Raw genomic sequence first — 13,234 nt, forward strand, 5'->3', positions numbered from 1 at the left:
ACAGTCTGCCACATGTTGGCGCTGTTTGTTTTATTTAGAAAGGAGCATAACAAAAGTTTGTTTATCACTTCAATATATGTCGAAAATATTTAGTACCGACCACCCAAGCTATTCTTTTAGCTTTTGGCCCTGAATTGCCTGAATTGTCAGGCTTGTAGGAGTGTGATGGTTAGTAGGTGTGTCATTGGCGGCACTGTCAGGGGCAATGTATGGTACAAGCTGCAGTGGTCTCCAGACAAGTGCTCTGACACTTATGTTTTTACAAATCAAGCACTATAGTTTGGAGAAGTGTGGCTCACTGATTATAGCAGGCAGACCCTGAAGCAGAGGTCAGACCCGGGACCAGGGTTCAATTCCCGACGCGGCAGGGTCTTGAGCTCAAATGTCCACGGACTCGATAATTCTCGCTCGGTGCCTGACCTAATCATGGGTTCACACTCTGCAACTCTGGGCATTAAGCTTGCTTAATCTCCACAACGGCCCCCTGCGGCGGGATGCCTGGCTTTCACCTTGGGGATGCCCTGTAGGGGCTATCTCACAGGGAAAAGCCAGGACGGGTTCCCAAGGCAAGCGCTTAGAGACCCCTGGGTGATAAGCGCTATATAAATCCAATATACAATACAATACAATACAATACCACTAAATAAGACCTATTTATTGAACCATTAGTTCAGATACTGAACAAGGAAGAACTACAGCCAGAGAATTCAAAGCTGCACATCCTAATGTAACTGTTATAGAACAGGGGTTGACCCAATGAAGTCCAAGGACCTGGGTATTTAGCAGTACAGACAACAACTGGTCCTCGACATAATTTTGCCAATAAGAATAATCATAGCCTTCGATCAAGTTAATTGACTCCACATCCAGACTAAATCTGTAGTCTTAATGGCATAGAGGATACTAGCCCACACCCTCAAAAGAATATTATTACAATAAGTGCCAAATAACCAATGAAACCAAAGAAAGTCCAATTGGGACGATTAATTTAATATACCATACAGTAATGTTTGAAAATCAATGTATCTATGTACATGTATTTACACAAATCATAAAGCAAAATACACTTTAAAAAAGAGAGAACGTGCACAGAGAAAGATAAAGTAAGTGCTCAAGTGAATGATCAAGAAGATCAGAAAAAAGTGTGGTTGATTTATATACAAACGAACAATGAGCCTGTCCTAGGTAATGCTTGTAAAAAATATTTCATTTTACTCACTAAATGCTATGTACAATTCCTTAGTCCTTCAATTGCACCATTGGCAATGAAGAGAGGGGGTAGGGAGTGGACAAGGGACAGGGATTAGTAGGTACAGGCTCCCAAGGGGGAATGTCGTCGACGTTTCGACCCAACCATGTAGTGGGTGGTTCAAGTCCTCAATAACGGGTCTTCATCAGGACGGAGTAATAGGGAAAAGTCTCTCTCAGAGTGCACGTCAATTAAAAACATTCATTAGGCACCTGTAATGATAAATGAATAGTGGGGCTAAGTATCACTCTATCATATCAAATGAGTCCACTAATGGCCTTTCTGAAAAAGCACTCACCCTTCCGTAGTGCCTTGTCAAGATAAAGTGCGTCGATTAATCCGCACCCACAATGTGAGAGTATCCAAAGTTATACTGTAAGGACAAAAAGAAAGAAAAAGAAAAAGGGGGTAGCCATTAGTGCTACACAGCTATTCTTCCTTTTTAACTCCATAATCATGAGAGTTGCTTACATTTGCGGAGGTTGGCAAGATCCATCTAGTGATTACCAATTTTCTGATAATTCAAAATCTCAGTTAATTTATATGAATACTGTTAAGATCTAAAATTTCTTGTATATATCACATGGGGTCCTCGTCATGGAGGTCTATCCCCTATCCAAAAATTGCGTAAAGACTGTTAACCAGTGGGCTCACAGTGATCATTTACCTACTGCGTTGATTCACAGCTGTTATTCAAAAGTGTCTATCAAGCCAATCTGACTCCGATTGTTAATGCGTTCGTTAATCGGTATCGTTGTGTCTCAATTGATACAGACACCCAGTGCTGTAAAAGAGAAGACAGAATATGTCTTCGTTAGGACGATGCCCGAGTTACTTTAAGCAAAAACAGCTTGGGGTCCTCAGTTAAAATGCACGGTTGCTGCGTGTTACATACCCCGTGTCTTCTATATGGGCGAGGGGTATTGTGTCTCTCCTCTCTCAGTAGCTCCGCTTAGTGGCGCACAGCTTCCCGCACGAATTCGCGTTATGGAATGCGGAAGCCGGATCAAAATCGACGTGCTTGTATACGTAACCAAGCAACCAGCGCGCCTACGTCATGGCGTCCAAATGGTTGCTAGGATATCGGCCATTCTCGGGATGTGAATACAGCGAGGAAGTGTTTCGCTCTAGTCACAAATGAGTCGGCATCCCCAGTGGGGGATTCTTTTTATTACGTGAATACATCCAGAATTACACAAATACCAATCAAATAGTCCTGGATGTACTCATTAATTTAGTACGATTGTATCTATACGAGAAACAGAATGTCTCATTGGAGCGTATGGATAGTAAAGGGCCGATGTTAGAGCTTACTCACATGTATGACATCAAAGATTGTCGCCTGTGGTAAACCCTGCACGTCCACACTTTGATGTTTTTATTAGATGAAATAAAGGACAGAGTAATGTGACTCATATATATCCAACAAAACCAGTCCAATAACATAAATAAACATTGTAAATATTCAAACTGTAGACATCTATACACAATTGTAACAAATACATAGTGCATGTAAAGCATTTACAATATGTACCTTACACAATAGGAGGATTCCTGGGTGCAGCTCTTGGTTTTTGATTACAGCAAACAAGTCTCATCATTATCACAGAGACTTCAACCATTATAGAGTGTCGCCATCTGTCTTGTTATTTCCTCATATTCATTGAGGCCCTTGTTCACAGTATCAAAAGTGTGCATCCATTTACACTCCCGAACACTTAGACAGTTTGAAAAATTGCCTCCTCTCACATTAACAGTGACCTTCTCTAGTACCCACCATTTTAAACTTTCAGGTGAGTGATCAAATTTCGTAAAATGCTCAACCAGTGGGGCTCCTTGGACTTTACAGCGGATCCTGCTGCAGTGCTGTAGGATTCTGGTTTTAACTTTTTGAATAGTTTGACCTATATACCAAAAGTCACAGGGGCATGCAATCACATATATGACTCCAGTTGAATTACAGTTGGTATGTTGTTTCATTACATGTGTGTAATTATTGTTAGTGCACGATTGTAGTTCCTCAGTTAGTTGACATGCTTTACACGATCCACATTTGTGGTGGCCTAATACAGGTGGCATATTCCATAACGTGGACTGGGCATCTCTGGATATATTGGGTAATAATGATTGGACTACATAGTCCCTCACACTTCTTCCTTTCTTGAAGGCAAACATCGGTGGGGTCGTGATCCCCACGTCGTCAGCCACCAGGTGCCAATGTGTATTTATAATCATCTTGATTTCAGTGCTTTTTGTATTGAATGTGGTGACACATGTTATCCTTTCTTCACTGTTATTGGGTTTGTTTTTTGGTTCCAACAGGAATTCTCTGTGACAGAACCAGGCCTTTTTTCTTGCCCTTTTTAACAGTCGATGTGGATATCCTCTCTCCTTCAGGCGCTCCATAAGTGACATGGATTCATTGAAAAAATCCTCCTTATGGGTGCAATTCCGGCGCAATCTCAGGAATTGACCATACGGTAGATTGTCCCTGAGATTGCGCGGATGATGGCTATTGTACCGGAGCAGGGTGTTCCTCTCACTAGATTTTCTATAGAGGGTAGTATGTAGCAATTCCTCATCCTCCACTATACTGATATCGAGAAAATTGATTTTCTTTTTGCTAAATTCCAAGGTAAACTGTATGTCCTTGGAGCGTAGGTTTAACCATTCGTGGAATTCCATCAAGGTTTTTTCATCGCCTTCCCAAACCATCAGGACATCATTGATATATCGACGCCATGTCCTGATGTTTGTGAAGTATGGATTAGTGTCACTATACACGAATTCCCTTTCATATGCGTCCATGAAGAGTATAGCCAGGTCCGGCGCAAAACATGGCAGAAAAAGATACTCTATCATACAGCGAGGAGTACATCAATAAATTGATAGAGACCCATGGAGGTGGCAGCTTCTTGGGTAGGAACACCAATCCAATTGATCTAACTCTCAATGACAAAATTAATAAACTAGAGAGACTGGAAAAGAAATTAATCCGCACTAGATTACATGGACATACACTAACACAATACCTCCAAGCGAATGTAATTCCCATTGGGTTACAGGTACGAAACGAACCGGCTATCTTTATTGATAACCCAAACTTTAAAGGCAAGTTAAGCTTCATCAGCAATAACTGTTCCAGGCACTGGATGGTGCTTGGGGTGGAGACAGCACTAGAGGAGGTTGAACGTCTGATGAAAGAAATATCAGAACTAAAAAAAGAGATAATAGATGACAAGGCTTTAAGCAAGGCTAAAGAAGCTCTTGAACGTCTAGAAAAAACTATAAAAGAATTTGATGTGTTTACACAATCGACTAAATTGGATAAATTGGCGAAGGACTTGAAGTTCTATGATAAAAAAGCAGTTTATCCGTATCTAGCTGAAGGGTACTACAAACAAGACAACCAAGGGAGGTTCGTTACCAGAGGACGAGGTGGTTTTAGGAAGTACAATACCTTTTCAGACTCCTCTGCCACCAGTAACTCTGACAACGAACAGGAAAGACCGAGCACTAGCCATCAGTACTCTGAACATCAAAATACTTTTTTAGAGGAGGAACAATGGGTTGGTTTTCAGAACAGGGGCCGCCCCTGGGGGAGACCCAGGGGACGAGGCCAGTCCAATTGGAACACAGGCAGGGGAGCAGCTGCGAAGAAACAGGTCCGTTTCAACCAGGAAGCTCACTGGGAGATTAGGACGAGACAACAGCATTACCAGTGGTGAATGTTGCCGATGAGAGCCCAATAATAAATCTGTCATCATATATTCTGAAACCAGCTGAGTTGAATATACTGGAAAAGGGTCTCTCGTTTGTCCCCACTAATCTACCCAACACATTTGGTCTGAAAACGGAGTTGCACCAGTTTTTCCGCAAAGTCAGACTGAAGCACTATTTTAACAAAGTCCCCTCTCAACCTACCTTTACTAGCACGGGCTTACGACCACCATCAACTTTCACCCCAACATCTCAAATGGTATCACATAAAATCCTAGCCTTTGAACAGGTGGTGATGCGTGACGTAAACCTAGTACTAAAAGAAAAAAAGTACATCAAATACAATATCAGTAAACAAGAACGTCAGGCCCTTGATTCCCTCAAGCAGAATACAGACATTGTCATAAAACCTGCGGACAAGGGTGGTGCCATCGTTGTCCAAGGGAGAGAGGAGTATAAAACAGAGATCCTTTCACAACTAGGAGTGGTTGGGAACTACAAAAAATTAAAATCGGATCCAACAAAAGAGATAGCATCTAACATTAAATCAATTACAGACAAAGGACTTAAAGAAGGCTATCTATCCAAACAAGAATACAATTTCTTGAACAGCACACACCCTAGACTCCCTACGATTTACACACTCCCGAAGGTGCATAAGAGACTAAATAACCCCCCAGGCAGACCCATAGTGTCTGGTTGTGGGTCTATTTTAGAACCCCTGTGCAAATTTATTGATATTTTCTTAAAACCAGCGGCTGAGGGTACAATGTCCTATGTGAGAGACACCATGCAAGCGATACAATTAGTGGATGGCTATAATTTCAATCAAGACAAAAACTTCCTGGCCACGATGGATGTTACATCACTTTACACAAACATACCACAGGCAGCAGCTATTGAGGTGATTAGAGAGATTTTGGAAGAACGCCCCAGACCATGTCAGGTACCGACTCAATTTATTTTAGATCTACTTGAGATTGCCATGAGAAAGAATTTCTTTTATTTCAAGGGAGATTACTATGTGCAGACACGCGGAGTAGCCATGGGGGCAAGTTTTGCGCCGGACCTGGCTATACTCTTCATGGACGCATATGAAAGGGAATTCGTGTATAGTGACACTAATCCATACTTCACAAACATCAGGACATGGCGTCGATTTATCGATGATGTCCTGATGGTTTGGGAAGGCGATGAAAAAACCTTGATGGAATTCCACGAATGGTTAAACCTACGCTCCAAGGACATACAGTTTACCTTGGAATTTAGCAAAAAGAAAATCAATTTTCTCGATATCAGTATAGTGGAGGATGAGGGATTGCTACATACTACCCTCTATAGAAAATCTAGTGAGAGGAACACCCTGCTCCGGTACAATAGCCATCATCCGCGCAATCTCAGGGACAATCTACCGTATGGTCAATTCCTGAGATTGCGCCGGAATTGCACCCATAAGGAGGATTTTTTCAATGAATCCATGTCACTTATGGAGCGCCTGAAGGAGAGAGGATATCCACATCGACTGTTAAAAAGGGCAAGAAAAAAGGCCTGGTTCTGTCACAGAGAATTCCTGTTGGAACCAAAAAACAAACCCAATAACAGTGAAGAAAGAATAACATGTGTCACCACATTCAATACAAAAAGCACTGAAATCAAGAAGATTATAAATACACATTGGCACCTGGTGGCTGACGACGTGGGGATCACGACCCCACCGATGTTTGCCTTCAAGAAGGGAAGAAGTGTGAGGGACTATGTAGTCCAATCATTATTACCCAATATATCCAGAGATGCCCAGTCCACGTTATGGAATATGCCACCTGTATTAGGCCACCACAAATGTGGATCGTGTAAAGCATGTCAACTAACTGAGGAACTACAATCGTGCACTAACAATAATTACACACATGTAATGAAACAACATACCAACTGTAATTCAACTGGAGTCATATATGTGATTGCATGCCCCTGTGACTTTTGGTATATAGGTCAAACTATTCAAAAAGTTAAAACCAGAATCCTACAGCACTGCAGCAGGATCCGCTGTAAAGTCCAAGGAGCCCCACTGGTTGAGCATTTTACGAAATTTGATCACTCACCTGAAAGTTTAAAATGGTGGGTACTAGAGAAGGTCACTGTTAATGTGAGAGGAGGCAATTTTTCAAACTGTCTAAGTGTTCGGGAGTGTAAATGGATGCACACTTTTGATACTGTGAACAAGGGCCTCAATGAATATGAGGAAATAACAAGACAGATGGCGACACTCTATAATGGTTGAAGTCTCTGTGATAATGATGAGACTTGTTTGCTGTAATCAAAAACCAAGAGCTGCACCCAGGAATCCTCCTATTGTGTAAGGTACATATTGTAAATGCTTTACATGCACTATGTATTTGTTACAATTGTGTATAGATGTCTACAGTTTGAATATTTACAATGTTTATTTATGTTATTGGACTGGTTTTGTTGGATATGTATGAGTCACATTACTCTGTCCTTTATTTCATCTAATAAAAACATCAAAGTGTGGACGTGCAGGGTTTACCACAGGCGACAATCTTTGATGTCATACATGTGAGTAAGCTCTAACATCGGCCCTTTACTATCCATACGCTCCAATGAGACATTCTGTTTCTCGTATAGATACAATCGTACTAAATTAATGAGTACATCCAGGACTATTTGATTGGTATTTGTGTAATTCTGGATGTATTCACGTAATAAAAAGAATCCCCCACTGGGGATGCCGACTCATTTGTGACTAGAGCGAAACACTTCCTCGCTGTATTCACATCCCGAGAATGGCCGATATCCTAGCAACCATTTGGACGCCATGACGTAGGCGCGCTGGTTGCTTGGTTACGTATACAAGCACGTCGATTTTGATCCGGCTTCCGCATTCCATAACGCGAATTCGTGCGGGAAGCTGTGCGCCACTAAGCGGAGCTACTGAGAGAGGAGAGACACAATACCCCTCGCCCATATAGAAGACACGGGGTATGTAACACGCAGCAACCGTGCATTTTAACTGAGGACCCCAAGCTGTTTTTGCTTAAAGTAACTCGGGCATTGTCCTAACGAAGATATATTCTGTCTTCTCTTTTACAGCACTGGGTGTCTGTATCAATTGAGACACAACGATACCGATTAACGAACGCATTAACAATCGGAGTCAGATTGGCTTGATAGACACTTTTGAATAACAGCTGTGAATCAACGCTGTAGGTAAGTGATCACTGTGAGCCCACTGGTTAACAGTCTTTACGCAATTTTTGGATAGGGGATAGACCTCCATGACGAGGACCCCATGTGATATATACAAGAAATTTTAGATCTTAACAGTATTCATATAAATTAACTGAGATTTTGAATTATCAGAAAATTGGCAATCACTAGATGGATCTTGCCAACCTCCGCAAATGTAAGCAACTCTCATGATTATGGAGTTAAAAAGGAAGAATAGCTGTGTAGCACTAATGGCTACCCCCTTTTTCTTTTTCTTTCTTTTTGTCCTTACAGTATAACTTTGGATACTCTCACATTGTGGGTGCGGATTAATCGACGCACTTTATCTTGACAAGGCACTACGGAAGGGTGAGTGCTTTTTCAGAAAGGCCATTAGTGGACTCATTTGATATGATAGAGTGATACTTAGCCCCACTATTCATTTATCATTACAGGTGCCTAATGAATGTTTTTAATTGACGTGCACTCTGAGAGAGACTTTTCCCTATTACTCCGTCCTGATGAAGACCCGTTATTGAGGACTTGAACCACCCACTACATGGTTGGGTCGAAACGTCGACGACATTCCCCCTTGGGAGCCTGTACCTACTAATCCCTGTCCCTTGTCCACTCCCTACCCCCTCTCTTCATTGCCAATGGTGCAATTGAAGGACTAAGGAATTGTACATAGCATTTAGCGAGTAAAAAAGAAGTATTTTTTACAAGCATTACCTAGGACAGGCTCATTATTCGTTTGTATATAATTCAACCACACTTTTTTCTGATCTTCTTGATCATTCACTTGAGCACTTACTTTATCTTTCTCTGTGCACGTTCTCTCTTTTTTAAAGTGTATTTTGCTTTAAGATTTGTGTAAATACATGTACATAGATACATTGATTTTCAAACATTACTGTATGGTATATTAAATTAATCGTCCCAATTGGACTTTCTTTGGTTTCATTGGTTATTTGGCACTTATTGTAATAATATTCTTTTGAGGGTGTGGGCTAGTATCCTCTATGCCATTAAGACTACAGATTTAGTCTGGATGTGGAGTCAATTAACTTGATCGAAGGCTATGATTATTCTTATTGGCAAAATTATGTCGAGGACCAGTTGTTGTCTGTACTGCACATCCTAATGTAGCTACAACAAATAAAAAAATAGGACGTTGCCCACTTAAATGATCAGCTGCACATTGACCATACATTAACACATTTTGGTTGACCTACAACTCCGCAGGAATGACAAAGAAGACTAGTGGTGCCGTACACAGCTCATATAAAAGGCGAGGAGTCTTGGAATTAGGATTCCTATAGCATTTCCTACTACAGAACTTGTGGACAAGTGCTGCATTTAAAGCAACATGTTTTGGATTTCAAGTGTTAGGAGTAATTTGTAAATGTGAATAGTGGGAAGGTGGAAAACTTATGATTTCGAATGCAAATTGCACATACTGTATTCAGATGACTTTTACTGGACACCTGCACAAGTAAACATCTTTGCCAACCAGCCTTAACTTTGCATGGCATATTATGAATATCGTTCACATCCCGCTATGAAGAATCTTGTGTGTCCCAAGTGGCTCAGATCTCTTACCCTGATGAAGCCTTTTGTAAGGTGAAACAGGTTGGCTGCCCGCTTTTGAAAATAGACAATAAAGTGAACAATGCAGTCAACAACCAAGATTTATAAGAATTTGTTTAATGTCAAATGGTATATGTGTTTTTTTGAAAAATGTCTCTTGTTGCCTCTCTACTTTTTGAACCATTAGTTCAGATACCTAGGGGCATATTCTCAAGGAGGTATTGCCGAGTTATCGGCACTTTATTGCAACCAAAGTTGCGATACAATTATCACCCCATTCACAAGCTGGTGCTAACAGTCCATAGCACCAGTTTACCTGCAATAGCAGCCGCAAAAAACATCGCCACAGATGACACCCGCAACTATCGCTAATGAGATGCAGAGCAGGCCTTCCCGTGCAAAAAGCCACAACAACACTAGGCCTGGGCAGAAAACTACGCTACGCTCGCGCAGTTTGCACAACCACACGCTACGCAAATTACACGTGGCACAGTGCAAAAACACGTAACGTAGCGTAGTTGGCATTTTTTGCTCGTTCGCGGTCCTCAACGTCAACTTGGCGACCCCGAACGAGCAAAATGACGTCCCGGCGAGACTTTTTTCTCATTTGCGATCAGCGACATCAAGTTGCTGATCGCGAGCGTGGAATATAAACCTCCCGGCAAGATTCTCAAAGTGGGGAGGCCAGGTTTCTCATTGCGAGTGGTCGCGTATGCTCATGACCGTTTGCACTGTGCAAGATGCCGTATACAATGATTGAACAGTGCAGAGAAGCATCCAGCACTGTACAATCATTACAAACAGCATTTCCCACCCACACTACGCAGTTTACGTAGTGCTACGCATAGTGCGAAGTGCACTTCGCATAGCCACGCGTAGCGCTACTACGCAAACTATGCCCAGGGTTAGACAACACCACTCCGCACCATTCTCAATGACCAGCCAGATCGGCAATGCAACCACAAAACATGCAATAAGGCGCATAAGCTGCAGAAAATTAACACCTGCTCTGACCAGGTGTAAAGTCGGACCACAGCATGCACCAGAAAAGGGAGCCCAGCGGACAGCCGCACCAGAAGTACAACAGATGTCATGGAGCAACTGATCATGCAGCTGGGATCTCCAAGAGGGCCACAACACCCACAGCCAACACCCCCAGGACCCCACCCTCCCCGGGCACCCCGCCGTCAAAGACATGCCACATCAACTACACAGGAGAATCTGTAGGTCACAACCTTTAAGACAAAAATCATGATGAGAAGGTGTGTCTTGGCACATCAAAGGACAGAGAGAGAGAGCGAAGGAGAGAAAGGGATACAGAAAGAGAGGGAGAGAGAAAAATACAGACAGAGAGGGGGAGAGCGAGAGCGAAGGAGAGAGAGAGATACAGTGGGAGAGAAAGAGAGGGAGAGAGAGAAAGACACAGAGAGGGAGAGAGATAGAGAGCAAAGGAGAGAGAGAGATACAGAGGGAGAGAAAGAGAGGAAGAGAGAGAAAGAGAAAGACGGACAGAAAGGAGGAGCGAGGGATAGACTGACAGAGAGGGAGAGAGAGAGAAAGACGGACAGAGAGGGGGGTGAGATATAGACGGACAGAGAGAGGGAGAGAGAGAAAGATGGACAGAGAGGAGGAGCGAGAGATAGATGGACAGAGACGGACAGAGAGGGAGAGACAGAAAGACGGACAGAGAGGGGGAGCGATAGATAGACGGACAGAGAGGGGGAGAGAGAGAAAGAAGGACAGAGAGGGGGAGCGAGAGATAGATGGACAGAGAGGGAGAGAGAGAGGTGAGAGAGGGGGAGGGAGAGATAGACGGACAGAGAGGGGGAGAGAGAGAAAGACGGACAGATTGGGGAAACAAGAAATAGACGGTCAGAGAGGGGGAGAGAGAGAGACGGACAGAGAGGGGGAGAGAGACACAGCTAACAGAAGAGATGGACAGGGAGAGAGAGTGCCGACACTGCGCACCCAGGCCTCACTGCTCACCAACTGACACCAGTGTTTCTCGAACCACATGCCGGTATGAAGTGCAATTCACCAGGTCCCACATCTGAAACAGATCCGTCATCTGAAACAGAGTCCAAATACATAAATGGCAAAGTACATAAAATTGCACAAAACATCATCACCTGTCCGCCCCTGCGCACCCAGGCAGCTGCACCCCAGCCCCTCCCACCAACCAGCAGTACATGCCCGCCCCTGCACACCCAGGCAGCTGCCCCCCAGCCCCTCCCACCGCCCAGCGGTGCATACCAGCACCTGCGCACCCCGGCAGACGCTCCCCAGGCCCTCCTGTCGCTCAGCGTTACATGCCCGAACCTGCTCACCTAGGCAGCTGCACCCCAGCCCCTCCCACCGCCCAGCGGTGCATGCCCCCCTGCTCACCCAGGCCTCACTGCTCACCTTCCGCCACCGGTGTGTCACAATGGGGGCCCACCACGTGCCGGTGCGAGCCCCAGGCCCAGGGCCCTCGAACATTGCAACCTCCACATCATGCAGCCCGCTCCGCAGGCCCCCAGCTCACACATTTGAGTCTGGGTCTTGATTTTGCCATGGCAGAGGACATACCAGTGCACCCTGCATCACCGCAGGCTGCACACCTGCTCAGCCCTGAGTTGCCACTAACTCTAAGGTCCGGGATGTGCCGCCACATGGCTGTAGGCCCGCGCTGCCCCTGGCTCTGGCCTACACTGCGGTCAAGCAGGGCACACAAATCCTGAGCAGTCTAAACCGCCAGGACGGGGCATCATCGCTGGCTGCACACATGCTCAGCACTTAAGGTGCCCCTATCCCAGTGCACTGGCGTTACGAAACTTGAGGGGGCCTCCCTGCAAGGCACAGGGAGGGGGCCCCTCCGGGCTTAATCAGGAGCTCTGCAGCCAGAGTGCTGTGCTGAGGGGGCCCCCTGGAGCTTGGGGGCCCCCCTGCACCATGGGGGCTGCTGGGGCCTGTGTTACGCCCCTGCCTCAGTGCACCCAAAGTCACCGTCCTGTGGCGGTGTGGCTGTGCCGGCCACAATGTATCCGGTGCCACCAAGTGTGTGCCCCCAAAGTCATGGACCATGTATGATTGGGTATCGTGTTGCAGACGACATCATATCACCTCCGGTCCTGGGGAATGTGATGTTGCCTGTTGTTGTGTCAGAGCCAACCGGACTGCATTCGGCAATGTGTCACCCTGTGACCCCTGTTTTATGACATGAGCCACATGGACGTAAGAGGAGTCCAGTAAGCCTACATTCCTCCATACTTCCACACTTGAAAGACCATAGACATGATACATCTGTGTGATTATGAACGTTTAATGCACATTCAGTGGAGTGTTGCATCTGGAGCAGTACAGGGCCATGCAAACCCCACATGACAATGTTGGTCCATGGAGGGCCAGCCACAGTCCTTCAGGGAACAATAAGTCCAAAGGAAGAGGAAGAGTTCAGTCCACAGTAGAATT

At 44.6% G+C, this 13,234-nt stretch overlaps 1 long non-coding RNA gene across 1 annotated transcript in view; it reads right to left on the minus strand.

Moving 5' to 3' along the window:
• LOC147683281 (uncharacterized) overlaps nucleotides 1-13,234 on the minus strand; it is a 100,854-nt gene that overhangs the window by 35,102 nt on the left and 52,518 nt on the right. The window contains exon 2 of the long non-coding RNA XR_015301030.1: nucleotides 11,771-11,852. This is a non-coding gene — a long non-coding RNA (uncharacterized LOC147683281). The remainder of the gene's footprint in view (nucleotides 1-11,770; nucleotides 11,853-13,234) is intronic.

Source organism: Lissotriton vulgaris, chromosome 11, assembly GCF_964263255.1.
Source record: "Lissotriton vulgaris chromosome 11, aLisVul1.2, whole genome shotgun sequence".
In the NCBI taxonomy this organism is placed as follows: Eukaryota; Metazoa; Chordata; class Amphibia; order Caudata; family Salamandridae; genus Lissotriton; species Lissotriton vulgaris.